Source organism: Bacillus rossius, chromosome 13 (genome assembly GCF_032445375.1).
Source record: "Bacillus rossius redtenbacheri isolate Brsri chromosome 13, Brsri_v3, whole genome shotgun sequence".
Classification (NCBI taxonomy): Eukaryota; Metazoa; Arthropoda; class Insecta; order Phasmatodea; family Bacillidae; genus Bacillus; species Bacillus rossius.
In genome coordinates, this window is record NC_086340.1 from 42,328,395 (window position 1) to 42,348,546 (window position 20,152).

A 20,152-nucleotide genomic window follows, 5' to 3' on the forward strand; every position below is an offset into this window, starting at 1 on the left:
TGTCACAAGACAGCAGCCAATGAGTGGGTGGCATTTGACCGAGTGTACGTAGAACTATGGAGTTCATCCTAGAGGGTGAACCTGTAAACTTTATTTGGCAACGGCATAGAGCACCTCCCTATTGGAATGTCTTTGAACGAGAGTGGTTTAACCTCCAAGTCCCTGCCCGTTGGATTGACCGTGATAGTCGAGAAAACTAAGCTCTTTTTTTGACGTGACAACGTCTTATAAATCGATGAACGCCGGCTGCACGCACGATAAATTGTCACATTCCGCCTGAGCCGAGCCTGCAAGAACCGGCCAACCACCGTGCGAGAAATTCTTCCATGATATCAAACAGGTTAAGGCGGACTTTTAAACTAATTGTTCGTGATTATATTTAAACAAATCATTTAACTTAAATTTGCAAAAACTGTAGATAATATTTGAATATTAAAAAGTATTCAATTTTTCATCCATGTTTTCTTATGACGTTATCACGTAAAATTATCGTCCGTAAACCGACTTTACAGACAATTTTTTTATGGCCTCACGTTCACTTGACATAACGCCATGCGATATTTTTCCTTTGGGGCTTTATTAAAGATCTTTTCTACGTTCCGTCGTTACCTAATGATTTACCAGATTTGAGACACAGAATTGATGAGGCTATTGCTTCCATTACTCACGACGTGTTAGCCAAAGTGTGGGAAGAGTTGTACTTTAGGTTAGCTGTATGCCGTTTAAATGAAAGTGCACATAATTAAAATTTGTAAAAAAAAACTGGCTAGTTTACTTTAAATGTTATGTATGATTTGTTGTAAACTCATGGGCCTAGTCTCTCTCTCTTTCTCTGCCCCCTCTTTATCCTCCCCAAACCACAAATTTCCGCGGGCGCCCCTTGCGAATCCTACCTACAGTTCTGGACCCCTGAGGTAGAGTAATGCTGCGTGTGTATTAATTGTCACTGTAGTTTCTCATTACCAGTTAGATTAAGTGACAATTTTTGAGGAAAACTCCTAGGAACTATAAAAAAATATTAAAATTGTTAATCCATACTCAATACAACACAGATTTAAATCAAACAATAAGCCCAGTTAAAGAGCGAGATTTTCTAACACCCAAAATTTTCCCTAACTTGTCAATTATTTTATATTGAAGTATTAATAGATTTTTTGTTCTAAGCACAGACTATATCCTACTATCCAAATTACTTTCAAATTCTGAAAGTCGCCATTTTACACCGAGAGCTGCAACACAAAACTACGTAAGATAGCTCATAATTCATTGGAATATATATATATATATATATATATATATATATATATATATGTGTGTGTGTGTGTGTGTGTGTATGTATATATTAAAAACTGACTACGGATCCCCACATGCCAACCTTTAACATGCGTAGATTACAACACCTAACTATTGTTTTAACATCTTAAACAAGATTTTCGGCGTAACAAAGCAATTCATTTTTAGTGAGATATTGACAAGAATACTAAGGAGCACACGGAGAACACCATCTCACTTTTATTTATCATATCATATATCAGAAAAAATATTTAATAAATAAAATTTAAAAAATTTAAAAAAATGAATTTGAAAAAAAAAAATACAAAAAAATACATAAACAGATTCTGCTAGCTTTTGCGAACCAGAACCCAGAAGACGTCAAAACTGATACAAGACACTTTACACAACTAACTACCGGTATGTGAAACTAATACCGGCTGTTTAGCGCACGGGATTGGAACCTGTAAGAGCCCGTCACGGCGGTCCACAGGACGGCAGATCACACGAGCAGATGTTTCACACCGCTGCGTGTGAACATCTCCCAGACGCTGCCGCGCCGTGTGCAAGACGAACAACATGGGAAGCCTTCATTTCACAGACGAGATAGCCACACCCCCAGTTCCCCGAAGTTCATGCTCGCTTTTTTTTCCGTTCTATCTCATTGTATAAACCGGTGTGGCATTAAATTTTGCTGTCGATTAAGATAGGTTAGCTACATTATAATACTTTAAAACATTGTGGATGGTTGGTTATATAAGGTAAGTACAGCTACATTAAAAATACTGTAAAATCATTTTATGGTTGCTTAGCAAATAACTTTTTAATGTGTAGCTATCCAGGGCTAGGAAACCGTTTACATGATTTCACAGTATCTTTAATGTAGCTATCCTAACCAAATCAACAGTCCACAATGTTTTAAAGTATTTATAATGTAGCTAACCTAACCTAATTCACCATTAGTTATCATGAGTTACAATGAACAAAAAAAAAACCTAAGATGCACGATCAGGTGTTTGGCTCTCTCGTCTGTGAAAAGAAGGCTTCCCGAACAACAATGGCCGGATCAATGCTGCAACGGGTCATTACAAAACTCTCAGAGATCCAGTCTGCATTCGACACACACACATTCAGGGTGGAATCGTGAAAACTGCAAGGAATCCGTGAACCGACAAAGGTACGTCAAAACTTCATATTTAATCTATGTGGAGCCGTTAATATTTCCAACCAATATTACTCTTAATTTTTACAGGTTTTGAAAGTTTTTAAAACGCAATAAAACGTATTCGCACATGATTATTCAACACTTTATGTAACATATTTTAAGTGTTTAAAATTAATTAATTTCTCACGTAGCTTGATCACTTGGATTAAATATTTTTTATAAAAACCACCGAGAGAAACTAAGAACGCAAATTACACAAATAGCTTACTTAACAGTAATCGTTTACATGCGGTTAATTTTGTCAACTAAATATTTAAACTAAAGTAGTTAAATATTTTAAGACAAAGTTGAAAGTGTAAAGTAAGAACTGGTGGTTAATTAAATGTACTGCTTTAGTTTATGGTCTCCTTTAACAATTTTATACATTCGATAAACGGTGAAATGACTATAAACTAGCCTAAAATGTTCATTTGAACGCGAATAAAACACAAATTGACATCCAACACAATGTGAAGTGGTTTAAAATATGTTTTTACAACTAAGTGGAGGTTGGGTGCTTATGACGAGATGACTGCTTCCACTTACGTTGAGTCATCGACGACGCCGTTGATAACAAAAGCTTCAACTGGATGTCAAGCATACGTAAGCATGCGTTATCCTCTGCGAGTTGTAAAGAAGTTTTGATTTTTAAAGCTGTAGCAAAAACACCGTCCACGAGGAATTAACAACTCCGAAGCTTTTAAGGGCTTTCAATCGTGATGAATAAAAACTTTTAATATATATACAATTTGATTAATATAGTATCATACAACCAGAATGTTCCTGAACAAACAAAACTGATCTTAAAATTAGTACTTATACATCCACAGTGAAAATCGCCAACGTAACAAAAGTCCCTTTATAGTTATTTCCGCATTACAACCAGTTCTTTACAATAAGCATATGCGAAGTTATTTCACAAAGCATTTTTCAGTTGTTTACATGAAAAAACAGCTTAAGCATAGTATTTTTTTCGCCGCTTAGGTTGGTGTTACTTCTCGCGGATGGGTTCGTGCCTCCTGGGACTAGGCGCTACGTGGCGAGGGGCGAGTCTCTGACCTTGAGAACGTCAGAGCGATTGCGGCCGAGCTGCGCCTGTCGCGATAAACACTGCCGCTCTTCCACTACAGCGCGACACCGCTGCAACTGTGGCGGCGCGGCGCAGCGCGGCACTTTGCTGCGCCACACCGTCGCAACTGTGGCGGCGCGGCGCAGCGCGGCACTTTGCTGCGCCACACCGTCGCAACTGTGGCGACGCTGCGCAGCGCGGCACTTTGCTGCGCCACACCGTCGCAACTGTAGCGGCGCGGCGCAGCGCGGCACTTTGCTGCGCCACACCGTCGCAACTGTGGCGGCGCGGCGCAGCGCGGCACTTTGCTGCGCCACACCGTCGCAACTGTGGCGGCGCGGCGCAGCGCGGCACTTTGCTGCGCCACACCATCGCAACTGTGGCGGCGCGGCGCAGCATTCCCTCGCCACGGACCGAGCGCCGTGGAATGAAACAAGTGCGAAACACCTGGTACCGTACATGGTTCCTACCCTCACGTGCTATCTAAAACTGACTTTTTAAGAACATCTTTACTTCATCACCTCCACCACTATCAAGGGGTAATATCACAAAATACCTCAAGAAGAAAATGCAAATATTTAATGCAAGAAAAAATAATTCCCTCAGTTCAATTCTTACAGATACGCCCCTGTGGTTCATAATTATCTCTGGAACATACATCTAACCCAAGCACAGTATCAAACCAAAATTTAAAGCCCTAAAATTTAATTTGATCACATTAAATTTACTTTACAAAGTCAAAATAAGACCGTAAAACACGTAAAATACGAAACAAAAAAAATAACTCAAAATGTTTTAATTCAAAAAATATAATCACGTGGCTCAACATTCGAAAATTGTTCTGCGCCATGTGCAAAACATTGTTTTCTGCCAAGTCGGAAACAAAAAAAAAAGTTTTAAATGCCCACATTTATTTATTACTTGCATGCTATCAGTCTAACGAGTTTTTAAGGATTCCTAATGAAATTTAAGGATTTTTAAGAGTCCTTATTCAATTAAAGACCAATAAAGGACTTTAAGGATATTAAGGAGGCGTGCGAACCCTGCTGTGGGGTAGGTCAAAAGGTGTGTATCGGTTTTGAAGGGCTATTAAAAAAACTGAGCAACTTACAGTAATGAGATTTATTTTATTGGCATCAGTATATATCCCCATTTTTTTAAAATCAAGTTCTGAAGATATCAGGAAGACGTTGACCATCAGGAACGATAAATTTATTAAGGAGATTTTGGAACTCTTTGACAGATTTCCGGCACACTTCAGGGGGTGTAGCGGTGATTTCCTCCAGAATTCGCATCTTCGGTTCCTCCGAGGCGTGAGGACGATGTTTGAAACCCCACAGGAAGAAGTCACAAGTAGCGCCGTCAGAAGGAAATGTGCGGAACTGCGGTCCAAGAGTTCCGAAATCGCCTTCATCAATGCATCAATGCACCATCTGCCTGACGTGACCTTCCGAACATAAATAAAGATGAGTATGTCTATTGATTCCAATAAAATAATCCAACCCCATTTCTGCAAATTACTTTACTTCTTTAAAATAGCCCATCAAAACCGATACACACCTTTTTCCCCACCCCGGATAAGCACAAACCAGAACTAAAGTCTGTAAGCAATAAATACCTAATAAAATACGCTATTAAAAAAAAAACAGCCTGCATCTTCGGGTTAATTTTTCCAAAACTAACTTAACACCTTTTTGGTATTATAGTCCGTTACATGTTAACTTGAACAAAACTGAATGTTCGCAAAAGTAGTGCCAATGGTGTTCTGTCAATAGTGTGTGATTTAGTGTTCAAAACCAAAAACCTCGTGATTCTTTGCAAGTAACAGTTGCGAAATGGGTTTACACTTTTATACTACTTTTTTTTTGACGTGATAACGTCTTATAAATCGATGAACGCCAGCTGCACGCACGAAGAATTGTCACGTTCTGCCTGAGCCGAGCGTGCAAGAACCGGCCAACGACCGTGCGAGAAAATCTTCTATAATACCAAACAGGTTAAGGCGGGGCTTTTTAACTAATTGTTCGAGATTATATTTAAACAAATTATTTAAATTAAATTTGCAAAAACTGTAAATAATATTTGAAAATTAAAAAGTATGCAGTTTTTCATCAATGTTTTCTTATGACGTTATCACGTAAAATTAACGTCCCTTTTTTTATAACTGTAAAACAATTCCAGACAAGTCCCGTATCACACAAACACGGCTGCGGTAGGCTAAGCGGTTGCAACGTCCTGCCGTCGCTGGGCGCTGCTATCGCGAGAAAGCGGCGGTTACGCAACGGGGGAACGCCTCGTCTTCCGCGTACACGTCACTAACCCACATCGCGCAAGCCCGGCTTACACGAGCAGAGCCGTCGTGCTCGTGTGAGCTGTCTGTCGCGGGACCGAGTAGCGGGACGCCTAAGATGTACATCAAGTTCCGTCCCTGCCCGAACACGCCCGAATATTCACCTTCGGCCAACATCGGGTATATATATATATATATGATTATTTTTAATGTAGCTATACTAACCTAACTAACCGTCCATAGTGTTCTAAAGTGTTTTAATGTAACTAACCTAACCGACCACTTTTGATATTTGAATTCATTTTTCCTGCGCAAAAATAAAACAAATCCCGAGGTTGGCCGAAGGTGAATATTCGGGCGTGTTCGGGCAGGGACAGAACTTGATGTACATCTTAGGCTTCTCAATCACCACCAACACTTGTCTCCATGTTCCACGTACTGCCGTACAAAATTATGGCTATACACCTACGAAATAAAACCGTGTTCGAGAGAGCCAAATCGCGGATTTTGATTTTGGATATTTACATTCGTACACTGAAAAAATATTTCACACAATGTGTAGTGGTGCCACCTTTTTTTTTTTAAAATTTCTTTAAAAAATAAATACGCATTGGGTTATTTACAAAAATTTTTCAAGTAAACATAATGTATACTACAACTTAGATCAAAAATGTCGATTATGCTTTTTTTTTTCAAATTTTAATTAACTTACGAGTTAAATTACACGTATTAATTTATAACGACTTAATGTGTGCAATACACACACACACTGAAAAAAAAAACTAATTTTATTTACATTTAATTAACGATAATGTAGCACTAGTCCAACACGTCGATATGAATTTGCATTTAATACGATGTCCGCAGGTAACACTTTAGTACTCCGCTAGTTCCCTCAGATGAATGTTTTATTAATTATTAAGAGGTTAAAAAATTTTAAAAATTTTCTCAAAAGAGAAATAAAAAATACCAACAAGTGTCGGTGTAGAATTGTGTGCAATGCCGAAAATTTGTTCTTACACTGTAGGTTTATGCAAGTGGTCAATTTTGATAATTCGTAACGTCCGCTACAAGATAAAAGTTTCCTAGTATTTTAAGTAATTTCTGCTAACCAACATAATGTATAGATGCTTGGTTTTCCTGATTTAAACTTAATTTATATGAAGTTTTGTCAGTTTAAATCGGCAGAGAAATGAAGCCTGATGCATTTTAAGCACTGTCAATTAACTTGAATATCGAAATTAATTTACGACCCTAAATTTAATCACGTGTTCTGTTTAGGACCTTAAAATCTTGGCCTCGAACATTTTTTTTTTCTGCGCGTGGGGCATGATTGGCCTGCAATACGCAATCAGAACTTTACAACGTAGCTGTTACAAACACTGTTGAGTGCACTTCCACAGAGAAGAGCTTTCGTTAAAATTGCTAACGCTAGCAAGTAAATTGACGCGTAACACATTTAAACACACTGGTAATGAAACTCCTTGTCATTATTCCGTATCGCTTATCCAAGTTCATCCTTTGATCCTGATGGCACGACTGATCTACAGGTACATGATGCCTGCTGTATTAATTTAGCACGTCTAAAGATCCTGAACATAAATATCACAATACAAAGAAATTGTTAGGTCTCGTGGAATTTTTTTTTTCTTTCATATACATTTTGCGATCAGGGATAAACTTGGATGCGTTCCTACCGAAACCCCCACACTTGCTGCAAAGAGGTATGTCATATAATAACCTCATCGACGTGCTAACAACCTTCCACCGTTAGGCACATCGTTGACAGTTCAGTTGGCAGCAAGCAGTTAGAAGTAGGGTTCGTGAACTAACTGTCTACGGGATACCTAAGATGCACATAAAGTTCTGCCATTCCCGATTACAGCCGAACAATTCACCTTCGGCCAACTTCCGGATTTGTTTTATTTTTGCGCATGAAAAATTAATTCAAATATTAAAAGTGGTCGGTTAGGCTAGCTACATTAAAACACTTTAAAACACTATGGACGGTTAGTTAGGTTAGTATAACTACATTAAAATAAACAGAAAAATATAAAAATAAACCCGAGGTTGGCCGAAGGTGAATTGTTCGGGTGTAATCGGGCAGGGACAGAACTTGATGTGCATCTTAGGCTTCCCATCTACTGCGTCTACTGCGCCGTCTCCCTCCAGCTAGTCGACTGCGCATGCGCACAACCAGGGGTGGTCCAGATCTCCTGATGACCGGATGAAGCCTCTCTTCAGCTCACGATCTGCCGCCGTGTTGGTTGGTGCGCGCGTTGTGTCAGCTAAACGACTGTACTCTGCGGATTGAGGCTTGCGTTCAACGACGAAGATTCCAATTCATACTTTCTAACAAACATCAGAATAGGTCAAGCAACATTTCCGCAATGTTTTTGAACGTTAACAATATGGCAATGGCGGGGTAACAGTAACTTCCAACACGCAGTAGCGAGCCTGGCATTTTGTCACCACAAGACAGTTCCTAACTCAAAGCTCACAATCGTTACCTCACCGTCGCCATATTGACATTCCAAAACATCGCGGAAATAGTGCCCGACCATGTCCGATTGTTTATCGTTAGTCAAGTCAGAACCATAAAAAACAGTCTGATGAAACAGTCTACACCACGCAAACACTACATCTCAGGCATGTTTTGGGTGTCATAACCAAATGGCGCAGACCATGATCTAAAACAAAAAATTAATGTGAGAGCGGGTATTTCAGTACTTGCCTATGATGTATAAACATCTCGGCAACAAGCAAAATTCGTGTTGGTCATGTTGCAAATGTAATACGAAACTCGGACACGAAATTTAACGTAGTATTCTCTGAAATAATTCCCTGCGTGATAAACAAAAAAAAATGCATTTTTCACTGCATCTGACGCGAATCACACGTTGCTAGAATTCGCAACCGGAGAAGCTACGCGAACTATCGTCTCGTTCCATTTGCAGAGCGAATTATTAAAACTACTGAACGAAACGGCTCCGATAAAACCGAAAAAAAAAAGACTTCGAGGAAAAAAAACTATACGGCTTTGGACCAGAATTGATTAAAATACTGCCCAGCTCGTTGAAATTCTTTCACACCGTTAATACCACAAAATTTCCTTTTGGCTTCGTGAACTTAGGTTCGCGCCATCTGCCCCATATGACAGGATTATGGTCAACACATTTATTCCCGTTCCATGCGTCTTCCGTACCACTCGCTAAATCACTTCTACCAAATGTCGTAGCCTATACCGAGAGCTAATACGTGTGTGTGGCTGTCATGGGCACGGCCGTGTGTTGTACGTGAATACGTGTACGTGACAGGTATTATTTTCTATACAAAATATAAAATTAGCTATTTTTTTATTTTAACACCATTTATATTCACTGTAACTACTTTACACTAATGTTTTGCATATGCAATCTATGGAATTTGACGAGAGCTGACGATTGACACTCAAAACGAAAGTCGTAGCTTCTCAAGAGTCAAAAAGTTATACTAAATGGAAATCTCGAAACTCAGAAAAATGACCTCAAATGGCGGCGCTTCCCCCTCCTGACGTCACAGTCCTCACATGGCGTAACGAATTTTTTGATCCTTTAGCCATCCGGTGTTGTAATTAAATTTTGGATGGAGATGATAGTTATGTAGCTGCAACACCAAACTGTATCCCCCGATTTAGTTATCATTCGTTTTTGACGTGACTACGTCTAATAAATCGATGAACGCCGGCTGCACACACGAAAAAGGATGGCTCATTGTCCCGTTACGCTCATTGTACGCTTGCGCCGCATCTATCTCTCTTCCACTCGATTGGAATAACCATATATTTGACTTTTTCGAGGCACATTAAACTTGAAACACACTCCCATTCGTTTCCTACTTTTCCTATCATCGTCCTATCCTTAACAGAATAACACATATTGGAAGAAGAGTTAAATAGCAAACATGTATAAAAGTTATAGTTAAAATAATCTCTTCGTTAAAGTAATAAACATATATGAATTAATGAGTGCAAAAAAAAGTAAATTTATCAATAAAATTGTAGATTTCATTTCACTCCTTCTATGTATCCATACAAAATAGTGATAATTCAATAAAATCGATTCAATTTTATTCATGAAAGTATGCAATCATTTCATGAATGTTTTGTTATGACGTTGTCACGTTAAACTATCGTCCGTAAACCGACTTTACAGACAACTAATTTTTTTTTTAATTGCCTCCCACTGTTGACGTGTTCACGTCACACCGGGAGTAAGGGCGACACTCACGCGGTCAGCAGCTGCTGCTGCTCGGGGTCGCCCAGCTGTGGGGCCGGCGCGGCCATCACTCACCACACTCACCACACTCACCACACTACACTCGCGCACTCGCGCGCCCGCGACACCAACTAACTGGCGGCCCGTGCGAACCACCGGCGCGGACGTAACCCCCTCCCCACCTCCTTACACCGGAGATAGTGAAAGTGCGCGCGGCGCGGCGCGCAGGTAGAGAGCCTCGGTTACACTGGGCGCGCCCTGGTTCCCGCTGAGACCAGCTGACTAGCAGCCTTCTTTTCACAGACGAGAGAGCCAAACGCCCGATCGTGCTTCTTCGGTTGTTTTTTTTTTTGTTCATTGTAAATAAATATGGCGGTGTAGATCAAAGGAAATACCATAAACAAGGCAACGGTATTTAATTGTACGCCACCATATTATTCGTTTGCCGTGTGTCTGTTAATGTTTATTTTGGACAACTCATGATAACTAATGGTCCATTAGGTTAGGTTAGCTACATTATAAATACTTTAAAACATTGTGGACGGTTGATTTGGTTAGGATAGCTACATTAAAGATACTGTGAAATCATGTAAACGGTTTCCTAGCCCTGGATAGCTACATATTAAAAAGTTATTTGCTAAGCAACCATAAAATGATTTTACAGTATTTTTAATGTAGCTATACTTACCTATTATAACCACAATGTTTTAAAGTATTTATAATGTAGCTAACCTATCCTAATCGACAGCCAAATTTAATGCCACACCGGTTTTTACAATGAGATAAAACGGCGTATGACGTATGAGTAAGCTACATCCCAAATAAATACACCTGTTGTGTTGTGGTACGGAAAAAAAAAGCGAGCATGAAATTCGGGTGTGGCTCTCTCGTCTGTGAAATGAAGGCTTTCCATTCGGGTATGTCCAGAAGGACGAGTGAATCGTAGGCTTCCCGACCGAGGCGGACTTGGGACCAGAAATGTCTCGCCCCGCTCCAGGTGAAACGCGCCGCCGATGCAATAAAAAATATATATAACTTTCTAGAAGCTCGTCGAAGTGGTACGTGACGCTATTCGCCGCTCGGCCGGCGAGGGAGCGGGTTCGAGTCCAGCACCTCCGTTAAGCCGCTGGTGGGGAGCTTTGACCTTGACCTCGACAGCCATATTGGATTACAGATCGTTGCACTTTTCCTCACGGCCGCCATCTTGAAAATCCGTGATTTTTATGCTAGAAAATCGGGATTTTTTTTTAATTATAGAAAAAAATATTATTTAAAATATAATAAAATAACTATTTTAAAAAATACACTTACACCTTGAAGTCCTCGGTAGAAGAAGAACTCCTGCGACAGCTGCGTGCTACCACTTTATTGTCGACGTGAAACATCTCATCTCTCGGTACACGGGAGAAATGTGAATGTAACGGAAATGCGTAACCACGGTGCTGCCATCTGTGGCTGATGGCGCTACTCAAAGTGTACGAAGTCGAAGGGAAACTTTTATAGTATCGATTGTTTAATGAATTCTTAACAATACGGGTAGTATTTAAATAAAATTCCTTGGCGAAAATCAGGTCCAAAACTGGGGTATAGTATTTGTTATCCAATTATTTTTCGCTTTTAACGGAGTTTAAAAATTTCGATTTGAAAATGGAATAATTCGATAATCGACGTAGTAGCGGCGCGTGCGGAAATGTGTGATGTGTGTCCAGAAATTAAGTTGAAAACACAATTTGCGTGCATTTATCACGCTCGGCATTAATTTAAATAATTCTACACGTTAAATTTCGTGTCCGAGTTTCGTATTTTCACCATGAGAACACATGAATTTGCTCGTTACCGAAGTTTTATGTTACACATTGTTTATTAAATTTTTTTTCTTCGCCTGGTTTTCGCTGAGGTCAAAGAATAGCGCACGCACACTAACGCGGTGCATAGTTTTTGACAGCAAAACTAGTAACATTTTGTGCCATGAAAATGTTTAGTTCTTGTTGGAGCTCCGACTCACAAACTACACAGAAAACTACTTATTTGTACTTTTACAAAAGATTCCAAGAAATAATTTGTAATGCAAGAAAACTACTGTGAATTTTTACAACGCATTGCTTTTTTTATTTTTGTATGAACGAAATATGTTTTTGGAAACAATAATGAATATTTCGTGTGGCGCATACGAACATTGGCGCAAACTTTAACATTTTTATTCATGTTTTATACAAACATAATATATTTTAAACCACTCAAAAGTCCACTGAATTAAGGTTATTTCTGTGGGTCATCCTTGGTATACTATCGCGGACTTTTCTGTGGGCCTTTTTAAAACCTAAAATTCTTTAGTTCATAATTTTATGTTATCAGTCATGTATAAGTCAGCGTAAGTGATGTAAGTGCCCTAAAAGAGTCATTTTACAGCTTAATTACAAAACATCGAGAATTCTCTACTCCCTTTAAATTTAATGTGATTTTATTGTACACATAATCCTTGTGGAAGAAATTCTCTAATTTCAGGGTGAAAATCGCCTCGAAATCCACCGTGTAGTTTTAAAAGAAGTATGTGAACAGAGAAGAGATAAAAAGGAAAGCTTAATTGATTAAAACGGCATTGTTCATTTTGACGTGATAACGTCTTATAAATCGATGAACGCCGGCTGCACGCACGAAAAAGCATGACTCATTGTCACGTTCCGCCCGAGCCGAGCGTGCAAGAACCGGCCAACCACCGTGCGAGAAAAATCTTCTATTAAATCAAACCTGGTTAAGGCGGGCTTCTTAACTTATTATTCGTGATTATATTTAAACAAATTATTTAAATTAAAATTTGCAAAAACCTGTAAATAATATTTGAAAATAAAAAAAGTATGCAATTTTTCATCAATGTTTTTTTATGATGTATCACGTAAAATTATCGTCCGTAAACCGACTTTACAGACACCCCCCCCCCCTTCTTTTTAAAAAAATAATAACGTAATTCATAAGACACCAAAACTCCGACAACAGCGCAGGCGAGCAAACAGCGGAGAAAGTAGCTTCGCTCGCCAGGGCAAGCGAGAGAGCGAGTTGATTACAATGACAAGACTGTTTTACGAGCGGACTCCTCGCCCGGCGAGTAGTAAACTCGCTCGGCGAGTAACTGAGGCTTGTGGTACGGACACTCGTCTCAATCCAGGTACTGCTGTGTGTTTCAGTTCGGTTATTAAATAGCGACTCGCTTGTTAAATTTCTGTGGAACTGACATTTCGTACGAGGAACCTCGTCTTGCGCGCAACGCAGCTAATGACTTCCAAGTCGTAGGCGATCAAACGTTTTCTACTTTTACAAATATATTTGCAGAATATATATATTTATAACAATAAAAAATTACAGATTGCCTGGAAACTATAATAATAATTAAAATAAATCAATGAAGGGGGGGAAAAAGTTTTGACTTTCCTTCAAAGTATTTCAGTTTATAGTCCGCGAAACAAATAGTTATTACGTTCACAGATCAAAATCTCTCATCGTCAAGTAAAATTGAAACTGAAGTGAATGAAGTTTGCAAGACTTCCAACTTTTCGGAACTGTAACACCAACTTTCTCCAGCGCTTTCTAACTCTGCAGCCGTATTGCTTTCTTGTTAAATCACCTTTTTTTTTTTTTACCGGCATCGTGGCGTGAGTCACGAACAGAAACTGGGCCACGATCATTCGCAAAAAAAAAAACTCTGAGGTATTTGTGGCTGCAAGGTTCACGAAGAGGTATTTATTACAGTTATTTTAAGCGAAGCTGGGGACAAACTATGCAGTTCCTAGTAACACGAATCTGAACACCTGTTGTTATCCACACATTCCACAACAAGGTTTTTAAAATTTTCCTTTTAATAATAAATCACAGTATTATTGTTTTCTATCCATGTTATAAAACTATAATCTAACAAATGTAAATTTTGACAAAAGAGCACAGAGTGTTGGCGTGTCAATATGTATTTTACCAAAACCGTGTAAAGTGTACTCTATATGCAAATAAAAACTCTTGAATTGAATTGATCCACACATTCACCGCTGTGATTGTACTTTTTCTACTGCGAATTAAACATAAAGTATTATTTTTAATTTTATATTCAATAGGAAAAATGCAATGTTTTGATGTATGTTTTGCTTGGTTGCAAAGTTTTTTTATGTATTTTTTTAATTTTATTTTTAAAAGGATAAAGGCAATGTTTTGCAACAGTTTTGGACTAATTGCTGTCACAAGTAAACCTACTCCCTGCTACATCAATCTTATTTTTTTAAATTATTAAATCTAGATATACGGTCTCTCTGAGTAGAGGATTTTTAATGTATTTCTGTTCAGTGAAATTAGTTTTAAAAAAACTGTTTGTTTAACGTAACTATTTCACCATTACTAGTACTTAAATCAATTTTTCGTTTGATCAAAATAAAATTTTAACTTTTGTCTCATTATTTGAGTCAATAATTATTTCATTTTTTTTTAAGCGATAGAACTCTTAAGCTTTGTATGTGGGTGTGTGTAGGCTATAGGTGCTCGTGCATATACGCACATAAACACATACACTGACACATAATACGGATATTTTCGGCAGCATAGCAAAATAACATGCAGGTTTTATCTATAACGTGAAAAGATTCCTAAGCGCGGTTATGGGATTTTTGTAAATTTTATTTACTCGTCTCTCAAAACTATCTCGTATCGCGACTTTTCTATTCCAACTCCAAAAATGATGTACAAGCTCGTTGGACGAGGAAATAGTTTCACGTGTTCTAAACGTTCGTGCGGGCTGAGCGGATTCCGAAAGGAAGCCTTCCCTTCACAGACGGGGGGGTTGGGGGGTTGGGGAGTCGGGGAGTTCGGGGAGGTCGGGGAGGTCGGGGAGTTCGGGGAGTTCGGGGAGGTCGGGGAGGTCGGGGAGTTTAGGGAGGTCGGGGAGTTCGGGGAGTTCGGGGAGGTCGGGGAGGTCGGGGAGTTCGGGGAGTTCGGGGAGGTCGGGGAGGTCGGGGAGGTCGGGGAGGTCGGGGAGGTCGGGGAGGTCGGGGAGGTCGGGGAGGTCGGGGAGTTCGGGGAGGTCGGGGAGGTCGGGGAGGTCGGGGAGGTCGGGGAGTTTAGGGAGGTCGGGGAGGTCGGGGAGGTCGGGGAGTTTAGGGAGGTCGGGGAGGTCGGGGAGGTCGGGGAGGTCGGGGAGTTCGGGGAGTTCGGGGAGTTCGGGGAGGTCGGGGAGTTCGGGGAGTTCGGGGAGGTCGGGGAGGTCGGGGAGGTCGGGGAGTTCGGGGAGGTCGGGGAGGTCGGGGAGGTCGGGGAGGTCGGGGAGGTAGGGGAGTTGAGGGAGGTCGGGGAATTCGGGGAGGTCGGGGAGGTCGGGGAGGTCGGGGAGGTCGGGGAGGTCGGGGAGTTCGGGGAGTTCGGGGAGGTCGGGGAGTTTAGGGAGGTCGGGGAGGTCGGGGAGGTCGGGGAGGTCGGGGAGGTCGGGGAGGTCGGGGAGTTCGGGGAGGTCGGGGAGGTCGGGGAGTTTAGGGAGGTCGGGGAGTTCGGGGAGGTCGGGGAGGTCGGGGAGGTCGGGGAGGTCGGGGAGGTCGGGGAGTTCGGGGAGGTCGGGGAGTTTAGGGAGGTCGGGGAGTTCGGGGAGGTCGGGGAGGTCGGGGAGTTCGGGGAGTTCGGGGAGGTCGGGGAGGTCGGGGAGTTCGGGGAGTTCGGGGGGTTGGGGGGTTGGGGAGTCGGGGAGTTCGGGGAGGTCGGGGAGGTCGGGGAGTTCGGGGAGGTCGGGGAGGTCGGGGAGGTCGGGGAGTTCGGGGAGTTCGGGGGGTTGGGGGGTTGGGGAGTTCGGGGAGGTCGGGGAGGTCGGGGAGTTCGGGGAGTTCGGGGAGTTCGGGGAGGTCGGGGAGGTCGGGGAGTTTAGGGAGGTCGGGGAGTTCGGGGAGGTCGGGGAGTTCGGAGAGTTCGGGGAGGTCGGGGAGGTCGGGGAGGTCGGGGAGGTCGGGGAGTTCGGGGAGGTCGGGGAGGTCGGGGAGTTTAGGGAGGTCGGGGAGGTCGGGGAGGTCGGGGAGGTCGGGGAGTTTGGGGAGGTCGGGGAGTTCGGGGAGGTCGGGGGGGTCGGGGAGGTCGGGGAGGTCGGGGAGGTCGGGGAGTTCGGGGAGTTCGGGGAGTTCGGGGAGTTCGGGGAGGTCGGGGAGGTCGGGGAGGTCGGGGAGGTCGGGGAGTTCGGGGAGGTCGGGGAGGTCGGGGAGTTTAGGGAGGTCGGGGAGTTCGGGGAGGTCGGGGAGGTCGGGGAGGTCGGGGAGGTCGGGGAGGTCGGGGAGGTCGGGGAGTTCGGGGAGATCGGGGAGTTCGGGGAGGTCGGGGAGTTTAGGGAGGTCGGGGAGTTCGGGGAGGTCGGGGAGGTCGGGGAGTTCGGGGAGTTCGGGGAGGTCGGGGAGTTTAGGGAGGTCGGGGAGTTCGGGGAGTTCGGGGAGGTCGGGGAGTTTAGGGAGGTCGGGGAGTTCGGGGAGGTCGGGGAGGTCGGGGAGTTCGGGGAGGTCGGGGAGTTTAGGGAGGTCGGGGAGTTCGGGGAGTTCGGGGAGGTCGGGGAGTTCGGGGAGTTCGGGGAGGTCGGGGAGGTCGGGGAGTTTAGGGAGGTCGGGGAGTTCGGGGAGGTCGGGGAGTTCGGGGAGTTCGGGGAGGTCGGGGAGGTCGGGGAGTTTAGGGAGGTCGGGGAGGTCGGGGAGGTCGGGGAGTTCGGGGAGTTCGGGGAGTTTAGGGAGGTCGGGGAGTTCGGGGAGTTTAGGGAGGTCGGGGAGTTCGGGGAGGTCGGGGAGATCGGGGAGGTCGGGGAGGTCGGGGAGTTCGGGGAGTTCGGGGAGGTCGGGGAGGTCGGGGAGGTCGGGGAGTTCGGGGAGGTCGGGGAGGTCGGGGAGGTCGGGGAGGTCGGGGAGGTAGGGGAGTTGAGGGAGGTCGGGGAGTTCGGGGAGGTCGGGGAGGTCGGGGAGGTCGGGGAGGTCGGGGAGGTCGGGGAGTTCGGGGAGTTCGGGGAGGTCGGGGAGTTTAGGGAGGTCGGGGAGTTCGGGGAGGTCGGGGAGGTCGGGGAGGTCGGGGAGGTCGGGAGGTCGGGGAGGTCGGGGAGGTCGGGGAGGTCGGGGAGGTCGGGGAGGTCGGGGAGGTCGGGGAGGTCGGGGAGGTCGGGGAGTTCGGGGAGTTCGGGGAGGTCGGGGAGTTTAGGGAGGTCGGGGAGTTCGGGGAGGTCGGGGAGTTCGGGGAGGTCGGGGAGTTTAGGGAGGTCGGGGAGTTCGGGGAGGTCGGGGAGTTTAGGGAGGTCGGGGAGTTCGGGGAGGTCGGGGAGGTCGGGGAGGTCGGGGAGGTCGGGGAGGTCGGGGAGTTCGGGGAGGTCGGGGAGTTTAGGGAGGTCGGGGAGTTCGGGGAGGTCGGGGAGGTCGGGGAGGTCGGGGAGGTCGGGGAGTTCGGGGAGGTCGGGGAGGTCGGGGAGTTTAGGGAGGTCGGGGAGTTTAGGGAGGTCGGGGAGTTTAGGGAGGTCGGGGAGTTCGGGGAGGTCGGGGAGGTCGGGGAGGTCGGGGAGGTCGGGGAGGTCGGGGAGGTCGGGGAGTTCGGGGAGTTCGGGGAGGTCGGGGAGTTTAGGGAGGTCGGGGAGTTCGGGGAGGTCGGGGAGGTCGGGGAGGTCGGGGAGTTCGGGGAGGTCGGGGAGTTTAGGGAGGTCGGGGAGTTCGGGGAGGTCGGGGAGGTCGGGGAGGTCGGGGAGGTCGGGGAGTTCGGGGAGTTCGGGGAGTTTAGGGAGGTCGGGGAGTTCGGGGAGTTCGGGGAGGTCGGGGAGTTTAGGGAGGTCGGGGAGTTCGGGGAGGTCGGGGAGGTCGGGGAGGTCGGGGAGGTCGGGGAGGTCGGGGAGGTCGGGGAGGTCGGGGAGGTCGGGGAGGTCGGGGAGGTCGGGGAGTTCGGGGAGGTCGGGGAGTTCGGGGAGGTCGGGGAGTTTAGGGAGGTCGGGGAGTTCGGGGAGTTCGGGGAGGTCGGGGAGTTTAGGGAGGTCGGGGAGGTCGGGGAGGTCGGGGAGGTCGGGGAGTTCGGGGAGTTCGGGGAGGTCGGGGAGTTTAGGGAGGTCGGGGAGTTCGGGGAGGTCGGGGAGGTCGGGGAGGTCGGGGAGGTCGGGGAGGTCGGGGAGGTCGGGGAGGTCGGGGAGGTCGGGGAGTTCGGGGAGGTCGGGGAGGTCGGGGAGTTCGGGGAGTCGGGGAGGTCGGGGAGGTCGGGGAGGTCGGGGAGTTCGGGGAGGTCGGGGAGGTCGGGGAGGTCGGGGAGTTTAGGGAGGTCGGGGAGTTTGGGGAGGTCGGGGAGTTTGGGGAGTTCGGGGAGTTTAGGGAGGTCGGGGAGTTCGGGGAGGTCGGGGAGTCGGGGAGTTCGGGGAGGTCGGGGAGGTCGGGGAGTTTAGGGAGGTCGGGGAGTTCGGGGAGGTCGGGGAGTCGGGGAGTTCGGGGAGTCGGGGAGTTTAGGGAGGTCGGGGAGTTCGGGGAGGTCGGGGAGGTCGGGGAGTCGGGGAGGTCGGGGAGGTCGGGGAGGTCGGGGAGGTCGGGGAGTCGGGGAGTCGGGGAGGTCGGGGAGGTCGGGGAGTTTGGGGAGTTTGGGGAGTTTAGGGAGGTCGGGGAGTTCGGGGAGGTCGGGGAGTCGGGGAGGTCGGGGAGTTCGGGGAGGTCGGGGAGTCGGGGAGTTCGGGGAGGTCGGGGAGGTCGGGGAGGTCGGGGAGTCGGGGAGTTCGGGGAGGTCGGGGAGTCGGGGAGTTCGGGGAGTCGGGGAGTTTAGGGAGGTCGGGGAGTTCGGGGAGGTCGGGGAGTCGGGATGGCACCTCAGGGAGTGCTGAGCCACGGGAAGAACGGGACCGACACGAGCATGGCGGCGGGGAACAGGTTGCGAGCTGCGCCGGGCACGCCTCGGCATTTACTGCAAATTACTCACTCACTCACTTCCCAGCGCCAGTCGTTTACCCGCCTCTTACACGGTCACTTTGCTACACTGTTTGCTCAGCGTGACTACCGCGGGAAACTAAGTGCAACACAAGCCAGGAGTTCGTCCAAGAATCCTGCACGCAGATATATTAGTAGGTGTGAAGGAGACAGGACCGACATCTGGTCGTAGCGAGGTGATATGGCGCTGAGGGGTGGGGGGAGCGGCATGAGCGGGCGACAGGGGCCGGCCTGGTCCCACGGAGACTCACCAAGCCGTAACTTTCACATTCCAGAGGAAGACATAGCCTACAACACACGCTCTTCGACAGACAGCAACACTGATCCCGAGTCTCAAAGATAAATGGTTCCTTTAAGCGAGGTCCATGCCCATGATTATTCGAAACTTGTTGCATATTAAAACGAGCGATAATGTTCTTTCCTCTCCCTTGGCTTCCAGAGAACAGGACTGTGCCGCTTGCACGAATTAAGTAACAACGGAACTTGAGGCATTAGTATTTGAGAGCGTATGTCCCGTTTCAAATCATTATTTTATATTTACATTAACACGGTAAACTCTTAGACTGGGTGACGGAACTTCAACAAATTTATTTATTTACTATCTATTTACATTGTTACGATTTAATAATAATATATATATATATACAGTGCATACATTTTGCATTATTAGCTGGCAAAGTACAGTTTAATTTTTTTTTGTGGAGTTTGGGTAAGAACCAAATGGAATAAATAACTGAAATTTTTTCGGGTTTAAAGACGATGCTGGTGGCCACTGCGTAGAATGTTGTAACATTTATTTCAGAAAAATTTTTTTTACTTAATTAAATCTTTTAAAATCATAGAAATTCTGACGATTTAAAAAAGGGTAGATTAAATCAAAGAGTTTTTTTCCTGACAAGTTAAACCATATCACATAGTAGCCAGAAATATTGACTTTTAAACCTAAAAAATTTCTAGATTTATATTCCATTTAATTCTCCTTATCCAAACCTGCACAAAAACGTTAAAAATTCAACTTTGGCAGGCAAACATACAAACAGTATGCAGTATACATTTTATTATGTGAAAGTTCATCCACTCTAAAAGTCGGCCAGTTAGACCGCGCGGAACGCAAGCATGGAACACTGCCCTGGATCGCGG

General features: G+C 45.5%; 1 protein-coding gene across 1 annotated transcript in view; it reads right to left on the reverse strand.

Annotated features, from left to right (window-relative positions):
• The window catches only part of LOC134538493 (putative uncharacterized protein DDB_G0282129), a 482,072-nt gene that overhangs the window by 70,650 nt on the left and 391,270 nt on the right, over positions 1–20,152 (reverse strand). The window lies entirely within an intron of this gene.